Source organism: Orcinus orca, chromosome 2 (genome assembly GCF_937001465.1).
Source record: "Orcinus orca chromosome 2, mOrcOrc1.1, whole genome shotgun sequence".
In the NCBI taxonomy this organism is placed as follows: domain Eukaryota; kingdom Metazoa; phylum Chordata; class Mammalia; order Artiodactyla; family Delphinidae; genus Orcinus; species Orcinus orca.
Window position 1 is genome coordinate 39,871,562 of NC_064560.1, and position 21,157 is coordinate 39,892,718.

A 21,157-nucleotide genomic window follows, 5' to 3' on the forward strand; every position below is an offset into this window, starting at 1 on the left:
AATGCAGCAGTGATAGGATTGGTGAGGATCGGTGAGCAATTGCAGACCCTTTGAAGTCATATTGCATGGTTCCCATTCCATGGGTCTCAACTCTCCAGGTTTAAGGGATTCTTCCTTCAGCTAAAACATGCATGAGGAACCCAGAGTATGATCCACCGTGTGATCGGGAATCGTGTTCAAATGTGTCTCAGTTTTCGTCCCCTGGTACTCGGGTGCAACATTCCAGATGCTTTACTAACACTCTCCCCACTCGGAGAGTCAGTGCCTTTAACCTCCTGTTTGGCCCAGTTTGCAATTTCTTCGGAAGATGAACAGGAATAAGGAGAAGCAATGGGAGACTATCTGTAGGTGTCTGGACGGGCAAATTTAACTCTCATTTCCCACCAGGAAGACGAATGAACCGAAGGCTCCACATGCCCTGCTGGAACTAGATTAGGGACTGAAGAGATCCTGCGGTTTTGCGGCCAGCTCACAGGAAAGCGAGTTGAAGAAAGGAGCTGAGGGGCACTGTAATTCACAAATCTGCGGAGTTATAAATGACAGCTATCATCCAAAATTATACTGAAGTAAGGCTGCGAAGAGGACTTGAATGCGGGGCAGAATTGCTGGAAACCGATTTCAGAAGATACACGGGAGTCGCTCTTAAAGCATAGGAAAATAGACAGAACTTGGAAAATAATGTACTTGGCAAAAAAGGGCATATGTGTTTTATCCAGAGCTCTCATAACTGAGGGGAGGAGATTCCCAGCAGGCTCTAACTGCCACCTGAGGGCTCACATTGCCAAGGCAACGTGAGCAAGCCAGGCAGGAGTTACCTCACAGCAGAGGTCCCACTTCACAGAAGGGTGAGAAACCCAGCCAACATCAGACTCTCACCAGAGGGCCCACATCACCAAGGGGATGGGAAACAGGCAGGAGTGTCTTCACACCAGTGGGGCCACATCATCGAAAGGTGAGGTACTCAGCACATGTGTCCTCAAACCAGAGGACCCACATCACCAAGGGCCTCGGAGTGAGGCAGGCAGGAGTAGCCTCACAACACTGGGCCCATAGAATTAAAAAGTGAGGAATCCAGCAGTTGGAACCTCCCAGCAGGCGGCCCAGAGCACCGAGGCTATGGGATCCAGGCCACAGTGAACTCACAGAAGAGGGCCCATGTCATGAAACTGAGCAACCCAGACATTGGGACTTCAGAGCAGGAAGCCCACATCCCCATGGGGATGGAAATCTGGTAGGAGTGTCCTCGCACCACTGAGAACGTATCAGAAAATTTTGGGCGACCAGCAGTTAGGGCCTGACGCCAGAGGACCCTCATCATCAAGGGAAGGAGGCTCCCAGCAGGCTCCAACTGCCACCAGAGGGCTGACGTCGCCAAGGCGATGTGTGCCAACCAGGCAAGAATGACCTCACAGCAGAGGGCCCACCTCAGAGAAGTGTGACGAACCCAGTCAGGATCAGACTCGCACCAGAGGACCCACATCACCAAATGGATTGGAACCAGGCAGGAGTGTCCTCACATGAGTAGGGCCACATCATCTAAAGGTGAGGAACCCAGAACATGTGGCTTCAAACCATAGGACACCCATCACCAAGGGGCTGGGAGTGAGGCAGGCAGGAGGAGCCTCATAACAGAGGGCCCAAAAATAAGAAAGGTGAGGAATCCAGCAGTTGGTACCTCCCAGCAGGTGGCCCAGAGCACAGAGGCTAGGGGATCCAGGCCGGAGTGAACTAACACCAGACAGCCCACATCATGAAACTGTGAGCAACCAGACATTGGGACCTCAGAGCAGAAGACCCACATCCCCACGGTGATGGGAACATGACAGGAGTGTCCTGGCATCACTGGGCTCACATCAGAAAATGTGGGGTGCTCAGAAGTTAGGGCCTGACGCTAGAGGGCACTCATCACCAAGAGGAGGAGGCTCCCAGCAGGCTCCAGCTGCCACCAGAGGGCCAACGTCGCCAAGGCGATGTGTGCCAGCCCGGCAGGAGTGACCTCACAGCAGAGGGCCCACCTCACAGAAGGGTGAGGAACACAGCCAGGATCAGACTCTCACCAGAGGGCCCACATCACCAAGGGGATGGGAACCAGGCAGGAGTGTCCCCACACCAGTGGGACAACATCATCGGAAGGTGAGGATCCCAGCACATGTAGCCTCAAACCACAGGAACCACATCACCAAGGGGTTCAGAATGAGGCTGGCAGTACCGGCCTCACAACACAGGGTCCATAGAATAGAAAAGTTGAGGAATCCAGCAGTTGGAACCTCCCAGCAAGTGGCCCAGAGCACTGTGGCTATGGGATCCAGGCCGCAGTGAACTCACAGCAGAGGGCCCACATCATGAACCTGTGAGCAGCCCAGCCGTTGGGACCTCAGAACAGAAGGCCCACATCCCCATTGGGATGGGAACCTGGCAGGAGTGGCTTCGCACCACTTAGCACATATCAGAAAATGTTAGGAGCCCAGCAGTTAGTGCCTGACGCCAGGGGGCCCTCATAACTGAGGGGAGGAGACTCCCAGCAGGTTCCAACTGCCAACATAGGGCCCACGTCTACAAGGTGGCATGCGCCAGCCAGGCAGTAGTGACCTCACAGCAGAGGGCCTATCTCACAGAAGGGTGAGGAACTGAGGCAGGATGGGACTCTCGCCAGAGGGCCCACAACACCAAGGGGATGGGAACCAGTCAGGACTGTCCTCCCACCAGTGGGGCCACATCATCGAAAGGTGAGGAACCCAGCACATGTGGCCTCATATCAGAGGACATACATCACAAAGGGGATGGGAGTGAGGCAGGTAGGAGTAGCCTAAAAACAGAGGGCCCAAAGAATAAAAAAGGTGATGAATCCAGCATTTGGAACCTCCCAGCAGGCGGCCGAGAGCACAGAAGCTATGGGATGCAGGCAGGAGTGAACTAACACCAGAGAGCCCACATCATGAAACTGTGAGCAACCCAGGCGTTGGGACCTCAGAACAGAAAGCCCACATCCCCATGGGGATGGGAACCTGACAGGAGTGTCCTGGCATCACTGGGCTCACATCAGAAAACGTGGGGAGCCCAGCAATTAGAGCCTGATGCTAGAGGGCCCTCATCACCGAGGGGAGGATGCTCCCAGCAGGCTCCAAGTGCCACCAGAGGGCTCATGTCCACAAGGTGAGGTGAGCAAACCAGGCAAGAGTTACCTGATAATAGAGGTCTCACCTCACAGATGGCTGAGGAACCCAGCCAGGATCAGACTCTCACCAGAGGGCCCACATCACAAAGGGGATGGGAACCAGTCAGGATTATCCTCACACCAGTGGGGCCTCATCATCTTAAGGTGAGGAACCCAGCACATGTGTCCTCAAACCAGAGGACCCACATCATCAAGGGCCTTGGAGTGAGGCAGGCAGGAGTAGCCTCACAACACAGGGCACATAATATAAAAAACCTGAGGATTCCAGCATTTAGACCTTCCAGCAGGTGGCCCAGAACACCGAGGCTATGGGATCCAGGCCACAGTAAACTCACAGCAGAGGGCCCGCATCAAAAACTGTGAGCAACCCAGGCGTTGGGACCACAGCGCAGAAGGCCCACATCCCCATGGCAATGGGAACCTGGCTGGAGTGTCCTCGCACCACTGGGCGCACATCAGAAAATGTGGGGAGCCCACCATTTAGGGCCTGACGCCAGAGTGTCGTCATCACCGAGAGGAGGAGGCACCCTGCATGCTCCAACTGCCCCCAGAGGGCTCACGTCTCCAAGGTGACGTGTGCCAGCCAGGCAGGAGTGACCTCACAGCAGAGGGCCTACCTCACAGAACATTGAGGAACCCAGCCAGGATTAGACTCTCGCCAGAGGGCCCACCTCACCAAGGGGATGGGAACCAGGCAGGAGTGTCCTCACACGAGTGGGGCCACATCATCGAAAGGTGAGGAACGCAGCACATGTGACCTCAAGCCATAGGACAGTCATCACCAAGGGGCTGGCAGTGAGGCAGGCAGGAGGAGCCTCACAACAGAGGGCACATAGAATAAAATGTTGAGGAATCCAGCAGTTGGAACCTCCCAGCAGGTGGCTCAGAGCACCGATAAGGGATCCTTGCCGGAGTGAACTCACAGCAGAGGGCCCACATCATGGTACTGTGAGCAAGCCAGCCGTTTTGACCTCAGAGCAGAAGGCCCATATCCCCATGGGGATGGGAACCTGGCAAGAGTGTCCTCACTCACTTGGCGCACATCAGAAAATGTGGGGAGCCCAGCAGTTATGGCCTAAGGCAAGAGGGCCCTCATCACCGAGGGGAGGAGGATCCCAGCACACTCCAACTGCCACCAGAGGGCCCACGTCGCCAAGGTGACGTGTGCCAGACAGGCATGATTGACCTCACAGCAGAGGGCCCACCTCACAGAAGGGTGAGGAACCCAGCCACCATCAGATGCTCACCTGAGGGCCCACATCAGCAAGGGGATGGGAACCAGTCAGGACTGTCTTCCCTCCAGTGGGGCCACATCATCGAAAGGTGCGGAACCCAGCACATGTGGCCTCAAATCAGAGGACACATATCACAACAGGAATGGGAGTGAGGCAGGCAGGAGTAGCCTGAAAACAGAGGGCCCAAAGAATAACAAAGGTGAGGAATCCAGCAGTTGGAACCTCCCAGCAGGCGGCCGAGAGCACAGAAGCTATGGGATGCAGGCAGGAGTGAACTAACAGCAGAGAGCCCACATCATGAAACTGTGAGCAACCCAGGCGTTGGGACCTCAGAGCAGAAGGCCCACATCCCAATGGGGATGTGAACCTGGCTGGAGTGTCCTCGCACCACTGGGCACACATCACAAAATGTGGGGATCCCAGCAGTTAGGGTCTGACGCCAGAGGGATCTCATCACCGAGGGGAGGAGGCTCCCAGCAGGCTCCAATTGCCACCAGAGTGCTCATGTCCACAAGGCGAGGTGAGCAAGCCAGGCAGGAGTGACCTCACAGCAGACGGCCCACCTCACAGATGGGTGAGGAACCCAGCCAGGATCAGACTCTCAACAGAGGGCCCACAACACCAAGGGGATGGGAACCAGGCAGGAGTCTCCTAAGACCATTGGTCCCACATCATCAAAAGGTGAGGAACCCAGCACATGTGGCCTCAAACCAGACGACACACATCACGAAGGGGCTGGGAGTGAGGCAGGCAGGAGGATCCTCACAACAGAGGGCCCAAAAAATTAAAAAAGTGAGGAATCCAGCAGTTGGAACCTCCCAGCAGGTGGCCAAGAGCACAGAGACTATGGGATCCAGGCCTCTGTGAATTAACACCAGAGAGCCCACATCATGAAAATGTGAACAACCCAGCCGTTGGGACCTCAGAGCAGAAGGCCCACATCCCCATGGAGATGGGATCCTAAGAGGAGTGCCAAAGCATCACTGGGCTCACTAAGAAAAGTTGGTGAGCCCAGCAGTTAAGGCCTGACCCAAGAGGGCCCTCATCACTGGGGGGAGCAGATTCCCAGCACGCTCCAACTGCCACCACACGGCTGACTTCACCAAGGCAATGTGTGCCAGCCATGCAGGAGTGACCTATCAGCAGAGGGTCTCCCTCACAGGTGGGTGAGGAACACAGCCAGGAACAGACTCTCACCAGGGGGTCCACATAACCATGTGGATGAGAACCAGGCAGGGGTGTCCTCACACTAGTGGGGCCACATCATCGAAAGGTGAGGAACCCAGCAAAGGTGGCCACAAACCAGAGGACACACATCACCAAGGGGTTGAGAGTGAGGTAGGTGTCTGGACGGGCATATTTAACACTCATTTCCCACCAGGAAGAGGAATTAACCAAAGGCTCAGCGTGCCCTGCCAGAAGCAGATTAGGGCCTGAAGCAGTCTTGCGGGTTTGCGGCCAGCTCACAAGAAAGCGAGTTGAAGAAAGGAGCTGAGGGGCACTGTAATTCACAAACCTGCAGAGTTATAAATGACAGCTATCGTCCAAAAATATATTGAAGTAAGGCTGCCAAGAGGACTTGAAAGCGGGGCAGAATTGCAGGAAACCGATTTCAGGAGGTAGACAGGAATTGCATGTAAAGCATAGGAAAAGAGGCAGAACGTCCACAATGATGCGCTTGGCCAAAAAGGGCGTATGCGTTTTTTCCTGAATATATTCAGGAAAAAACGCATACGCCCTTTTTGGCCAACCAAGCAAGCTTGCAAAGGAAATCTGCACTACAATGAAGTCTCACTGCCCCCCGATCAAAAGGGCCATCTGAAAAAAGTGTAAAATCCAGAAAGGCAGGACAGGCCATGGAGAACTGGGAGCCTTGTTATGCTGATGGGCGGGATGTAAATTGTCAACAGCCACTCTGGAGAAGTGTATGGTGTTTCCTGAAACATCCAAAAAACAAAGCAACAGAGCCTAGGGCACTTCAACTTATGGTCCTATAGATTAGGGAAATTAAAATCAAAAAGACACAGCCACCCCAAAGTTTGGGACGGCTCTGTTTACAAGAACCTCGTTTACGATACAAGTTCAATATCGCAGAAAGTGAAAAATGGATAAAGAAGTTGTGGTACTTACGTACAATGCAATATCACTCAGCAATGAAATCTATGTCATCAGGCCCGTAGCAGCATAATGAGTGGATTCAGCTACGATGATTCTAAGTGAAATAAGTCACACAGAAAAAGAAACATCATAAGATATCACTACTAAACGGAATGTAAACTTGGCTACACAGGAACTGAATTACAAAACAGAACAGGGTCTCAAATGTAGAAAACCAACTTATTCTTGCTTAAGGGGAAAGGTGAGTTGGGGTGCTGCATAAAACCAGAGATTGAAATTAGCACAGCTACCGTTCCATAAGCCAAATATGTAACACACAAGAGCTACTCCTTGCTAAACGAAATGGACTCAACACCGCATATTAAAAGGCTAAGAGTATACCTGACTAGTAAAAATCTCAAAACATATGGATTTATATGTGCCTGAAAGAGAATCAAGCGTGTGTACAGCGGCATAAGTGCAGCAGTGATTGGATTGGTGAGGTTCGGTGAGCAAATGCAGACCCTTTGAAGTCATATTGCATGGTACCCATTCCATGGGTCTCAACTCTCCAGGTTTAAGGGATTCTTCCTTCAGCTAAAACATGCATGTGGAACCCAGAGTATGATCCACCGTGTGATCGGGAAACGTGTTCAAATGTGTCTCAGTTTTCATCCCCTGGTACTCGGGTGCAACATTCCAGACGCTTTACAAACACTCTCCCCACTTGGAGAGTCAGTGCCTTTAACCTCCTGTTTGGCCCAGTTTGCAATTTCTGCGGAAGATGAAGAGAAATAGGGAGAACAAATGTGAGACTAGCTGGAGGTGTCTGGACGGGCAAATTTAACTCTCATTTCCCACCAGGAAGAGGAATTAACCAAAGGCTCAGCGTGCCGTGCCAGAGCCACACTAGGGCCTGAAGCAATCCTGCGGTGTTGCGGTCTGCTCACAAGAAAGCAAGTTGAAGAAAGGAGCTCAGGGGCCTTGTCATTCAGAAACCAGCAGAGTTATAAATGACAGCTATCGTCCAAAAATATATTGAAGTAGGGCTGCCAAGAGGACTTGAAAGTGGGGCAGAATTGCAGGAAACCGATTTCAGGAGGTAGACTGGAATTGCATGTAAAGCATAGGAAAAGAGGCAAAACGTCCACAATGATGCACTTGGCCAAAAAGGGCGTATGCGTTTTTTCCTCAGGAAAAAACGCATACGCACTTTTTGGCCAACCAAGCAAGCTTGCAAAGGAAATCTGCACTACAATGAAGTCTCACTTCCCCCGGTCAAAAGGGCCATCTGAAAAAAGTGTAAAATCCAGAAAGGCAGGACAGGCCATGGAGAACTGGGAGCCTTGTTATGCTGATGGGCGGGATGTAAATTGCCAACAGCCACTCTGGAGAAGTGTATGGTGTTTCCTGAAACATCCAAAAAACAAAGCAACAGAGCCTAGGGCACTTCCACTTATGGTCCTATAGCTTAGGGAAATGAAAATCGAAAAGACACAGCCACCCCAAAGTTTGGGACGGCTCTGTTTACAAGAACCTCGTTTACGGTACAAGTTCAATATCACAGAAAGCGAAAAATGGATAAAGACGTTGTGGTACTTACGTACAATGCAATATCACTCAGCAATGAAATGTATGTCATCAGGCCCATAGCAGCATAATGAGTGGATTCAGGTACGATGATTCTAAGTGAAATAAGTCACACAGAAAAAGAAATATCATAAGATATCACTACTACACGGAATGTAAACTTGGCTACACAGGAACTGAATTACAAAACAGAACAGGGTCTCAAATGTAGAAAACCAACTTATGCTTGCTTAAGGGGAAAGGTGAGTTGGGGTGCTGCATAAAACCAGAGATTGAAATTAGCACAGATACCGTTCCATAAGCCAAATATGTAATAGACAAGAGCTACTCCTTGCTCAAGAAGAGGACACAACACCCCATATTAAACGCCTAAGAACATACCTGACTAGTAAGAATCTTAAAACCTATGGATTTATATGTCTCCGAAAGAGAATCAAGCGTGTGTACAGCGGCATAAACACAGCAGCGATAGGATTAGTGAGGTTCGGTGAGCAAATGCAGACCCTTTGAAGTCATACTGCAGGGTACCCATTCCATGGGTCTCAACTCTCCAGGTTTAAGTATTCTTCCTTCACCTAAAATATGCATGTGGAACCCAGAGTATGATCCACCATGTTATCGGGAAACGTGTTCAAATGTGTCTCAGTTTTCGTCCCCTGGTACTCGGGTGCAACATTCCAGACGCTTTACTAACACTCTCCCCACTTGGAGAGTCAGTGCCTTTAACCTCCTTTTTGGCCCAGTTTGCAATTTCTGTGGAAAATGAACAGGAATAGGGAGAACCAATGAGAGACTAGCTGGTGGTGTCTGGACGGGCAAATTTAACTCTCATTTCCCACCAGGAAGAGGAATTAACCAAAGGCTCAGCGTGCCATTCCGGAACAACACTAGGGACTGAAGCAATCCTGCGGTGTTGCGTACAGCTCACAAGAAAGCGAGTTGAAGAAAGGAGCTCAGGGGCACTGTAATTCACAAACCTGCAGAGTTATAAATGACAGCTATCGTCCAAAAATATATTGAAGTAAGGCTGCCAAGAGGACTTGAAAAAGGGGCAGAATTGCAGGAAACCGATTTCAGGAGGTATACTGGAATTGCATGAAAAGCATAGGAAAAGAGGCAGAACGTCCACAATGATGCACTTGGCAAAAAAGGGCATATGCGTTTTTTCCTGAATATATTCAGGAAAAATGCATACGCCCTTTTTGGCCAACCAAGCCAGCTTGCAACGGAAATCTGCACTACAATGAAGTCTCACTTCCACGCGGTCAAAAGGGCCATCTGAAAAAAGTGTAAAATCCAGAAAGGCAGGACAGGCCATGCAGAACTGGGAGCCTTGTTATGCTGATGGGCGGGATGTAAATTGCCAACAGCCACTCTGGAGAAGTGTATGGTGTTTCCTGAAACATCTAAAAAACAAAGCAACAGAGCCTAGGGCACTTCCACTTATGGTCCTATAGCTTAGGGAAATTAAAATCAAAACGACACAGCCACCCCAAAGTTTGGGACGGCTCTGTTTACAAGAACCTCATTTACGGTAGAAGTTCAATATCGCAGAAAGCGAAAAATGGATAAAGAAGATGTGGTACTTACGTACAATGCAATATCACTCAGCAATGAAATCTATGTCATCAGGCCCATAGCAGCATAATGAGTGGATTCAGGTATGATGATTCTAAGTGAGATAAGTCACACAGAAAATGAAACATCATAGGATATCACTACTACACGGAATGGAAACTTGGCTACACAGGAACTGAATTACAAAACAGAACAGGGTCTCAAATGTAGAAAACCAACTTATGCTTGCTTTAGGGGAAAGGTGAGTTGGGGTGCTGCATAAAACCAGAGATTGAAATTAGCACAGATACCGTTGCATAAGCCAAATATGTAATAGACAAGAGCTACTCCTTGCTCAATGAAGTGGACTCAACACCCCATATTAAACGACTAAGAATATACCTGACTACTAAGAATCTTAAAACCTATGGATTTATATGTCTCCGAAAGAGAATCAAGCGTGTGTACAGCGGCATAATTGCAGCAGTGATAGGATTGGTGAGGTTCGGTGACCAAATGCAGACCCTTTGAAGTCATATTGCATGGTACCCATTCCATGGGTCTCAACTCTCCAGGTATAAGTATTCTTCCTTTAGCTAAATCATGCATGTGGAACCCAGAGTTTGATCCACCTTGTGATCGGGAAACGTGTTCAAATGTGTCTCACTTTTCGTCCCCTGGTACTCGGGTGCAACATTCCAGACGCTTTACTAACACTCTCCCCACTTGGAGAGTCAGTGCCTTTAAACTCCTGTTTGGCCCAGTTTGCAATTTCTGTGGAAAATGAACAGGAATAGGGAGAACCCATGAGAGACTAGCTGGAGGTGTCTAGACGGGCAAATTTAACTCTCATTTCCCACCAGGAAGAGGAATTAAGCAAAGGGTCAGCGTGCCGTGCCGGAACCACTCTAGGGCCTGAAGCAATCCTGCGGTGTTGTGGCCAGCTCACAAGAAAGCGAGTTGAAGAAAGGAGCTCAGGGTCACTGTAATTCACAAACCTGCAGAGTTATAAATGACAGCTATCGTCCAAAAATATATGGAAGTAAGGCTGCCAAGAGGACTTGAAAGCGGGGCAGAATTGCAGGAAAGCGATTTCAGGAGTTAGACTGGAATTGCATGTAAAGCATAGGAAAAGAGGCAGAACGTCCACAATGATGCACTTGGCCAAGAAGGGTGTATGCGTTTTTTCCTGAATATATTCAGGAAAAAATGCATACGCCCTTTTTGGCCAACCAAGCAAGCTTGCAAAGGAAATCTGCACTACAATGAAGTCTCACTGCCACCTGCTCAAAAGGGCCATCTGAAAAAAGTGTAAAATCCAGAAAGGCAGGACAGGCCATGGAGAACTGGGAGCCTTGTTATGCTGATGGGAGGCATGTAAATTGCCAACAGCCACTCTGGAGAAGTGTATGGTGTTTCCTGAAACATCCAAAAAACAAAGCAACAGAGCCTAGGGCACTTCCACTTATGGTCCTATAGCTTAGGGAAATTCAAATCAAAAAGACACAGCCACACCAAAGTTTGGGACGGTTCTGTTTACAAGAACCTCGTTTTCGGTACAATTTCAATATCACAGAAAGCGAAAAATGGATAAAGAAGTTGTGGTACTTACGTACAATGCAATATCACTCAGCAATGAAATCTATGTCATCAGGCTCGTAGCAGCATAATGAGTGGATTCAGGTACGATGATTTTAAGTGAAATAAGTCACACAGAAAAAGAAACATCATAAGATATCACTAATACACGGAATGTAAACTTGGCTACACAGGAACTGAATTACAAAACAGAACAGGGTCTCAAATGTAGAACACCAACTTATGCTTGCTTAAGGGGAAAGGTGAGTTGGGGTGCTGCATAAAACCAGAGATTGAAATTAGCACAGATACCGTTCCATAAGCCAAATATGTAATAGACAAGAGCTACTCCTTGCTCAACGAAGTGGACTCAACACCCCATATTAAACGCCTAAGAATATACCTCACTAGTAAGAATCTTAAAACCTATGGATTTATATGTCTCCGAAAGAGAATCAAGCATGTGTACAGCGGCATAAACACAGCAGTGATAGGATTGGTGAGGTTTGGTGAGCAAATGCAGACCCTTTGAAGTCATATTGCACGGTACCCATTCCATGGGTCTCAACTCTCCAGGTTTAAGGGATTCTTCCTTCATCTAAAACATGCATGTGGAACCCAGAGTATGATACACCGTGTGATCGGGAAACGTGTTCAAATGTGTCTCAGTTTTCGTCCCCTGGTACTCGGGTGCAACATTCCAGACACTTTACTAACACTCTCCCCACTTGGAGAGTCAGTGCCTTTAACCTCCTGTTTGGCCCAGTTTGCAATTTCTGCGGAAAATGAACAGGAATAGGGAGAACCAATGAGAGACTAGCTGGAGGTGTCTGGACGGGCAAATTTAACTCTCATTTCCCACCAGGAAGAGGAATTAACCAAAGGCTCAGCGTGCCATGCCGGAACCACACTAGGGCCTGAATCATACTTGCGGTGTTGCGACCAGCTCACAAGAAAGCGAGTGGAAGAAACGAGCTCAAGGGCACTGTAATTCACAATCCTGCAGAGTTATAAATGACAGCTATCGTCCAAAAATATATTGAAGTAAGGCTGCCAAGAGGACTTGAAAGCGGGGCAGAATTGCAGGAAATCGATTACAGGAGGCAGACTGGAATTGCATGTAAAGCATAGGAAAAGAGGCAGAACGTACACAATGATGCACTTGGCCAAAAAGCGCGTATGCGTTTTTTCCTGAATATATTCAGGAAAAATCGCATACGCCCTTTTTGGCCAACCAAGCAAGCTTGCAAAGGAAATCTGCACTACAATGGAGACTCACTGCCCGCCGGTCAAAAGGGCCATCTGAAAAAAGTGTAAAATCCAGAAAGGCAGGAGAGGCCATGGAGAACTGTGAGCCTTGTTATGCTGATGGGCGGGATGTAAATTGCTAACAGCCACTCTGGAGAAGTGTATGGTGTTTCCTGAAACATCTAAAAAACAAAGCAACAGAGCCTAGGGCACTTCCACTTATGGTCCTATAGCTTAGGGAAATTAAAATCAAAAAGACACAGCCACCCCAAAGTTTGGGACGACTCTGTTTACAAGAACCTCGTTTACGGTACAAGTTCAATATCGCAGAATGCGAAAAATGGATAAAGAAGTTGTGGTACTTACGTACAATGCAATATCACTCAGCAATGAAATCTATGTCATCAGGACCGTAGCAGCATAATGAGTGGATTCAGGTACGATGATTCTAAGTGAAATAAGTCACACAGAAAAAGAAACATCATAAGATATCACTAATACACGGAATGTAAACTTGGCAACACAGAAACAGCATTACAAAGCAGAACAGGGTCACAAATGTAGAAAACCAACTTATGCTTGCTTAAGGGGAAAGGTGAGTTGGGGTGCTGCATAAAACCAGAGATTGAAATTAGCACAGATACCGTTCCATAAGCCAAATATGTCATAGACAAGAGCCACTCCTTGCTCAACGAAGTGGACTCAACACCCCATATTAAACGCCTAAGAATATACCTGACTAGTAAGAATCTTAAAACCTATGGATTTATATGTCTCCAAAAGAGAATCAAGCGTGTGTACAGCGGCATAAACACAGCAGTGATAGGACTGGTGAGGTTCGGTGAGCAAATGCAGACCCTTTGAAGTTATATTGCATGGTACCCATTCCATGGGTCTCAACTCTCCAGGTTTAAGGGATTCTTCCTTCAGCTAAAACATGCATGTGGAACCCAGAGTATGATCCACTGTGTGATCGGGAAACGTGTTCAAATGTCTCTTAGTTTTCGTTCCCTGGTACTCGGGTGCAACATTCCAGACCCTTTACTAACACTCTCCCCACTTGGAGAGTCAGTGCCTTTAACCTCCTGTTTGGCCCAGTTTGCAATTTCTGAGGAAGATGAACCTGAATAGGGAGAACCACTGAGAGACCAGCTGGAGGTTTCTGGACGGGCAAATTTAACTCTCATTTCCCAACAGGAAGAGGAAATAACCAGAGGCTCAGCATGCTGTGCCGGAACCACACTAGGGCCTGAAGCAATCCTACGATGTTGCGGCCAGCTCACAGGAAAACGAGTTGAAGAAAGAGGTGAGGTGCACTGTAGTTCACAAACCTGCGGAGTTATAAATGACAGCTATCCTCCAAAATTGTACTGAAGTAAGGCTGCGAAGACGACTTGAATGCGGGGCAGAATTGCTGGAAACCGATTTCAGAACGTACACGGGAGTCGCTCTTAAAGTATAGGAAAAGAGATAGAACTTAGAAAATAATGCACTTGGCAAAAAAGGGCATATGTGTTTTATCCAGAGCTCTCATAACTGAGGGGAGGAGATTCCCAGCAGGCTCCAACTGTCACCTGAGGGCTCACATTGCCAAGGCAACGTGAGCAAGCCAGGCAGGAGTTACCCCACAGCAGAGGTCCCAACTCACAGAAGGATGAAAAACCCAGCCAACATCAGACTCTCACCAGAGGGCCCACATCACCAAGGGGATAGGAACCAGGCAGGAGTGTCTTCACACCAGTGGGGCCACATCATCGAAAGGTGAGGTACTCAGCACATGTGTCCTCAAACCAGAGGACCCACATCACCAAGGGCCTCGGAGTGAGGCAGGCAGGAGTAGCCTCACAACACTGGGCCCATAGAATAAAAAAGTGAGGAATCCAGCAGTTGGAACCTCCCAGCAGGTGGCCCAGAGCACCGAGGCTATGGGATCCAGGCCTCAGTGAACTCACAGAAGAGGGCCCATGTCATGAAACTGAGCAACCCAGCCATTGGGACCTCAGAGCAGGAGGCCCACATCCCCATGGGGATATAAATCTGGTAGGAGTGTCCTGGCATCACTGGGCTCACATCAGAAAACGTGGGGAGCCCAGCAGTTAGGGCCTGATGCTATAGGGCCGTCATCACCGAGGGCAGGAGGCTCCCAGCAGGTTCCATGTGCCAACAGAGGGCCCACGTCGCCAAGGTGATATGTGCAAGTCAGGCAGGATTGACCTCACAGCAGAGGGCCTACCTCACAGAAGAGTGAGGAACCCAGCCAGGATAAGACTGTCACCAGAAGGCCCACATCACCAAGGGGATGGGAACCAGGCAGGAGTGTCCTCACACCAGTGGGGCCACATCATTGTAAGTTGCGGAACCCAGCACATGTGGCCTCAAACCAGAGGACCCACATCACGAAGGGGTTGCGAGTGAGGCAGGCAGGAGGAGCATCACAACACAGGACCCATAGAATACAAAAGTTGAGGAATCGAGCAGTTGGAACCTCCCAGCAGGCGGCCCAGAGCACAGAGGATATGGCATCCACGCCAGAGTGAACAGCAGAGAGCCCACATCATGAAACTGTGAACAACCCAGCCGTTGGGACCTCAAAGCAGAAGGCCCATATCCCAATGGGGATGTGAACCTGGCTGGAGTGTCCTTGCACCACTGGGTGCACATCACAAAATGTGGGGAGCCCAGCCGCTAGGGCCTGACGCCAGAGGGCCCTCATCACCAAGGGAAGGAGGCTCCCAGCAGGCTCCAACTGCCACCAGAGGGCTGATGTCGCCAAGGCGATGTGTGCCAACCAGGCACGAATGACCTCACAGCAGAGGGCCCACCTCAGAGAAGTGTGACGAACCCAGTCAGGATCAGACGCACAGCAGAGGGCCCACATCACCAAATGGATTGGAACCAGGCAGGAGTGTCCTCACATGAGTAGGGCCACATCATCTAAAGGTGAGGAACCCAGAACATGTGGCTTTAAACCATAGGACACCCATCACCAAGGGGCTGGGAGTGTGGCAGTCAGGAGGAGCCTCATAACAGAGGGCCCAAAAATAAGAAAGGTGAGTAATCCAGCAGTTGGAACCTCCAAGCAGGCGGCCCAGAGCACAGAGGCTAGGGGATCCAGGCCGGAGTGAACTAACACCAGACAGCCCACATCATGAAACTGTGAGCAACGCAGACATTGGGACCTCAGAGCAGAAGGCCCACATCCCCATGGTGATGGGAACATGACAGGAGTGTCCTGGCATCATTGGGCTCACATCAGAAAACGTGGGGTGCTCAGAAGTTCGGCCCTGACGCTAGAGGGCACTCATCACCGAGGGGTGGAGGCTCCCAGCAGGCTCCAGCTGCCACCAGAGGGCCAACGTCACCAAGGCAATGTGTGCCAGCCCGGCAGGAGTGAACTCACAGCAGAGGGCCCACCTCACAGAACGGTGAGGAACACAGCCAGGATCAGACTCTCACCAGAGGGCCCACATCACCAAGGGGATGGGAACCAGGCAGGAGTGTCCCCACACCAGTGGGACAACATCATCGAAAGGTGAGGATCCCAGCACATGTGTCCTCAAACCAGAGGAAGCACATCACCAAGGGGTTCGGAATGAGGCTGGCAGGACTGGCCTCACAACACAGGGTCCATAGAATATAAAAGTTGAGGAATCCAGCAGTTGGAACCTCCCAGCAAGTGGCCCAGAGCACCGAGGCTATGGGATCCAGGCCGCAGTGAACTCACAGCAGAGGGCCCACATCATGAACCTGTGAGCAGCCCAGCCGTTGGGACCTCAGAACAGAAGGCCCACATCCCCATTGGGATGGGAACCTGGCAGGAGTGGCTTCGCACCACTTAGCACATATCAGAAAATGTTAGGAGCCCAGCAGTTAGGGCCTGACGCCAGGGGGCCCTCATAACTGAGGGGAGGAGACTCCCAGCAGGTTCCAACTGCCAACAGAGGGCCCACGTCTACAAGGTGGCATGTGCCAGCCAGGCAGTAGTGACCTCACAGCAGAGGGCCTATCTCACAGAAGGGTGAGGAACCGAGGCAGGATGAGACTCTCGCCAGAGGGCCCACAACACCAAGGGGATGGGAACCAGTCAGGACTGTCCTCCCACCAGTGGGGCCACATCATCGAAAGGTGAGGAACCCAGCACATGTGGCCTCATATCAGAGGACATACATCACAAAGGGGATGGGAGTGAGGCAGGTAGGAGTAGCCTAAAAACAGAGGGCCGAAAGAATAAAAAAGGTGAGGAATCCAGCAGTTGGAACCTCCCAGCAGGCGGCCGAGAGCACAGAAGCTATGGATGCAGGCAGGAGTGAACTAACACCAGAGAGCCCACATCATGAAACTGTGAGCAACCCAGGCGTTGGGACCTCAGAGCAGAAAGCCCACATCCCCATGGGGATGGGAACCTGACAGGAGTGTCCTGGCATCACTGGGCTCACATCAGAAAACGTGGGGAGCCCAGCAGTTAGGGCCTCATGCTAGAGGGCCGTCATCACCGAGGGCAGGAGGCTCCCAGCAGGTTCCATGTGCCAAGAGAGGGCCCACGTCGCCAAGGTGATGTGTGCAAGTCAGGCAGGACTGACGTCACAGCAGAGGGCCTACCTCACAGAAGAGTGAGGAACCCAGCCAGTATAAGACTGTCACCAGAAGGCCCACATCACCAAGGGGATGGGAACCAGGCAGGAGTGTCCTCACACTAGTGGGGCCACATCATGGAAAGTTGCGGAACCCAGCACATGTGGCCTCAAACCAGAGGACCCACATCACCAAGGGGTTGAGAGTGAGGTAGGTGTCTGGAGGGGCATATTTAACACTCATTTCCCACCAGGAAGAGGAATTAACCAAAGGCTCAGCGTGCCCTCCCAGAAGCAGATTAGGGCCTGAAGCAGTCTTGCGGGTTTGCGGCCAGCTCACAAGAAAGCGAGTTGAAGAAAGGAGCTCAGGGGCCCTGTAATTTACAAACCTGCAGAGTTATAAATGACAGCTATCGTCCAAAAATATATTGAAGTAAGGCTGCGAAGAGGACTTGAAAGCGGGGCAGAATTTCAGGAAACCGATTTCAGGAGGTAGACTGGATTTGCATTTAAAGCATAGGAAAAGAGGCAGAACATCGACAATGATGCACTTGGCAAAAAAGGGCGTATGAGTTTGTTCCTGAATATATTCAGGAAAAAACACATACGCCCTTTTTGGCAAACCAAGCAAGCTTGCAATGGAAATCCGAACTACTATGAAGTGTCACTTCCCCCCGGTCTAAAGGGCCATCTGAGAAAAGTGTAAAATCCAGAAAGGCAAGAGAGGCCATGGGGAAAAAGGAGCCTTGTTATGCTGATGGGCGGGATGTAAATTGCCAACAGCCACTCTGGAGAAGTGTATGGTGTTTCCTGATACATCTGAAAAACAAAGCAACAGAGTCTAGGGCATTTCCACTTATGGTCCTATAGCTTAGGGAAATTAAAATCAAAAAGACACAGCCACCCCAAAATTTGGGACGGCTCTGTTTACAGGAACCTCTTCTACGGTACAAGTTAAATATCCCAGAGAACAAATAATTGATAAAGAAGTTGCGGTACTTACGTACAACAGAATACCACTCAGCAATGAAATCTGTGTCACCAGGCCTGTACCAGCATAATGAGTGGATTGAGGCACGATGATTCTAAGTGAAATAAGTCACACAGAAAAAGAAACATCATAAGGTATCACTAATGCACGGAATGTAAACTTGGCTACACAGGAACTGAATTACAAAACAGAACAGGGTCTCAAGTTTAGAAAACCAACTTATGCTTGCTTAAGGGGAAAGGTGAGTTGGGGTGCTGCATAAATCCAGAGTTTGAAATTAGCACAGATGCCGTTCCATAAGCCAAATATGTAATAGACAAGACCTACCCCTTGCTCAACGAAATGGACTCAACAATGAGGTATCACCTCACACCTGTTAGAATGGGCATCATCTGAAAATCTACAAACAACAAATGCTGGAAAGGGTGTGGAGAAAAGGAAGCCTCTTCCATTATTTTTGGGAATATAAATTGATACAGTCACTATGGAGAACAATATGGAGTTTCTTAAGAAACTAATAATAGAATTACCATATGATACAGCAATCCCAGTACTGGACATATACCCAGACAGAACCATAAATCAAAAAGAGAGATTCACCGCAAGGTTCATTGCATCACTATTTACAATATCGAGGTAATGGAAGCAACCTAAATGCCCACAGACAGACGAATGCATAAAGATGTGGTACATATATAAAATGGAATATTACTAAGCCATGAAAGGAATGAAATTGGGTCATTTGTAGAGACGTCGATGGATCTAGAGACTGTCATACAGAGTGAAGTAAGTCAGAAAGAGAAAAACAAATCTTGTATATTCATGCATATATGTGGAACCTAGAAAAAGTGTACAGATTAACCGCTTTGCAAGGCATAAATAGAGCAACAGATGTAGACAACAATTGTATGGACAACAAGGGGGGAAAGCTCTTGGGGGGGTGGTGGTGGGAGGAGTTGAGAGATTGGGATTGGCATGTAAACATTTATATGTATAAAATAGATAACCAATAAGAACCTGCTGTATAAAAATATAAAATAAAATTCAAAATTAAAAAGAAAATTTAAAAAATAAAACAGAAAAAACAATTATTCCCTTCACATACATGTATTTATATGAATAAATTATTTCCATGGTTATATCTGTAAATACAAAAAAGAGGAATAAGATCTACCTTGAACCAAAAACGAAAAAGAGAAAAAAAAAAAACAGAACCCACCAGTTACTCAGAGGAAAACCGTAGCAGGGCACTTGCTCCAGTTGTAAACAATTCTGAAGTTGGTCAGTGGTGGGGAATCGTCTCCCATTCAGCCAGCAGCCCCCACACAACAAGCGTCCTCATTGCAAAGCTGGGGCACTGTGCCGAGGCATCTGTGAGTAAACGTGAGCTGAGCCCCAGGCCAGTTGCTGCTGAACTCTTCCCACCCTTCCCAGGTAAAACACCTGAATATATACAAGGACTTGAAAGCCTAGAAGAAGGGCCATGGAGCCACACGAGTGACAGCATGCCAGCTGACTTGGTGCCTGCAGGCCAGCCAGGATGATCCTGGCCCTGGGTGCTCTTCTGGAAGATTTCCATTTCCCTGCCTGAGATACCCGTCCTGTCCCTGCCCCCACTGCTTTTTTCCTTCCTCACCTCTGCCCAGGGAGAAATTCCAGCAGCAGGTATGGGTGACACATCCTCTTCTTTAGCAGGTGGCAGCCTGGCAACTGCTGCAGAAAGTCCAGCAGAGCCCCACTCACACTGGGCCACCCACAAAGCCGTGGCCTCTCACTCCCTCCCACCAGCCCAGCCCCGAGACTGCTGACAGGGCAGAGAAAATGGCGTCAGGCACAGCTGCAGGGGCTCTTGCTGCCTGGAGTGGTATTTATATTGATCTCAACCCAGGCACACCTGGGGAGGGCTGGCCGGCACGGTAAGCCTGCCCAGGTCAGCCAATCATCACCCCTCAAGGGCTCACAGTTGCAGAAAATGGAACTTGCTGAACCGGCCAGGTCCAAGGAACAGGTGTGGGCTCCTGAGAGTCAGGATAGACAAGGGGCTGCAGCTTTGGCTTGTTTTCTAATCATTTTATCTGGCCCATGAGTGGGAGACAACTTCAAGAAAACCCTCTCCTAATGAGAGGAACCCAGGAGTCAGGGAGAGGAGGGGGTGGGTGGTGGTTGGAGACAGAGGCCTGGTGCCCTGGGTGCAGTGGAAGTCTCTGGAAGACCAGGTGGAGGGAGGCCACACAGAGTGATGCCCAGGGTCACAGACCTGTCGCAGCTGCTGTTTGTTAGTTCAAGTCCTGCTCTGAGGTGCTCTGTGTCAGCTCTGAGTGACAGGTGAGCTGGGGATGCTCTTCAATGAGGGCTATGTGCACGGTTCCTGTGTGCCCAGCCCTGCCACGGTACCTGCAAGGGTAGCTCTGTATCCTGGGAGGGGCCTGACCATGAGAGCCCCGTGGGCTGGGTTGGGGTGGGGTACCTGCCCAGGAGAGCTCCATATCCTGGGATTGGCCTGACCACGAGAGCCCCATGGGCTGCTGGGGACCTGGTAAAGGATGTCAGGACAGTCAGTGAAGCCACCGAGGATATACCTCCAGTTGCTCCTGATTCCTACACCCTGCTGGTCATTCTACCAACCACCAGGACATGGTATTCTGTATTAGTCTTCAATGATGCCTTCTTTTGTATTCCATTAGTCCCAGAGTCACAAGAAATTTTGGCTTGTGAGTGGCAGGACTCAACATACAACTAAAACAATACTTCCGGGCCGTCTTGCCCCAAGGGTTCAAAAATTCCCACACCATCTTTGGGGAAAGCTTAGCTAAAGACCGAAAAGTTCTACCTCTGGAAAAGGAAACCCTCCTTCAATATGCAGATGACATTCTGATCGCCAGCCCTACTAAGGAGGTCTCTGAACTACCAAGCCAATAAAGGATAGAAGTTGTCCAAGAAAAAGCTCAAATATCACAGACTGTGGTGACCTGCCTGGGCTTCATTTTCACACAAGGTCAGAGAAGCCCATCCCAGGAAAGGGAAGAAACCATTTGCAGCCTTACCCCTTTCTAAAACTAGAAGACAGCTTAGGGGTTCCTGGGGAGGCCAGGGTTTGCTGCTTCTGGATCCCTAA